This window comes from Schistocerca serialis, chromosome 2 (assembly GCF_023864345.2).
Source record: "Schistocerca serialis cubense isolate TAMUIC-IGC-003099 chromosome 2, iqSchSeri2.2, whole genome shotgun sequence".
NCBI classification, from domain to species: domain Eukaryota; kingdom Metazoa; phylum Arthropoda; class Insecta; order Orthoptera; family Acrididae; genus Schistocerca; species Schistocerca serialis.
In genome coordinates this window covers 455,605,868-455,606,715 of record NC_064639.1, presented here as the reverse complement: position 1 = coordinate 455,606,715, position 848 = coordinate 455,605,868, and the positions used below count along the sequence as shown (strand labels likewise).

The 848-nt window shown below is 44.0% G+C and overlaps 1 non-coding gene across 1 annotated transcript; it reads left to right on the top strand.

The window, feature by feature from the left end:
* Positions 1 to 487: 487 nt before the first annotated feature.
* Trnas-uga (transfer RNA serine (anticodon UGA)) lies at positions 488 to 562 on the top strand. Its single transcript has one exon. It is a non-coding gene; the product is annotated as a tRNA-Ser (tRNA).
* The last annotated feature ends 286 nt before the right edge of the window (positions 563 to 848 follow it).

Genomic DNA, 848 nt, shown 5'->3' with positions numbered 1-848 from the left:
AGAGCAGCAGTAAAGCATAATTCCAGGTGGATTGCCTTCAAACTGCTACTTTTTAAATATGAAGTGAGGAAAGGAAGATGTTCAGGCACAAGTTAATTCACATACATGCAGTAACAATATTTCTATGACAACTTGAATTAGAAAAACAATATGACACTGCTGAAACTTCCTGGCAGATTAAAACTGTGTGCCGGACCGAGACTCGAACTCGGGACCTTTGCCTTTCGCAGGCAAGTGCTCTACCAACTGAGCTACCCAAGCAAGACTCACGCCCCGTCCGCACAGCCTTACTTCTGCCAGTACCTCGTCTCCTACCTTCCAAACTTTACAGAAGCTCTTCTGCGAAACTTGCAGAACTAGCATTCCTGAAAGAAAGGATATTGCGGAGACATGGCTTAGCCACAGCCTGGGGAATGTTTCCAGAAGTTTGGAAGGTAGGAGACGAGGTACTGGCAGAAGTAAGGGTGTGAGGACGGGGCGTGAGTCGTGCTTGGGTAGCTCAGTTGGTAGAGCACTTGCCCGTGAAAGGCAAAGGTCCCGAGTTCGAGTCTCGGTCCGGCACACAGGTTTTATCTGCCAGGAAGTTTCATATCAGCGCACACTCCGCTGCAGAGTGAAAATCTCATTCTGGAAATATAACACTGCTGTTAAAACTTTTAGTCTTGGCATTTGTCTTAAGAATAACTGCCAGCTTATGGATATAGAAGTTAGTTAGTTCACACATTTGGCATATTTTCATTGATTGATGTCTTATGTGATGATACTCACAGAAATTCCACACTTAGGCAAAACAATGTTCATTGCAGAAAAGAAAGTAATTAGTGTTATTTGTGGGGTTTACACATGTA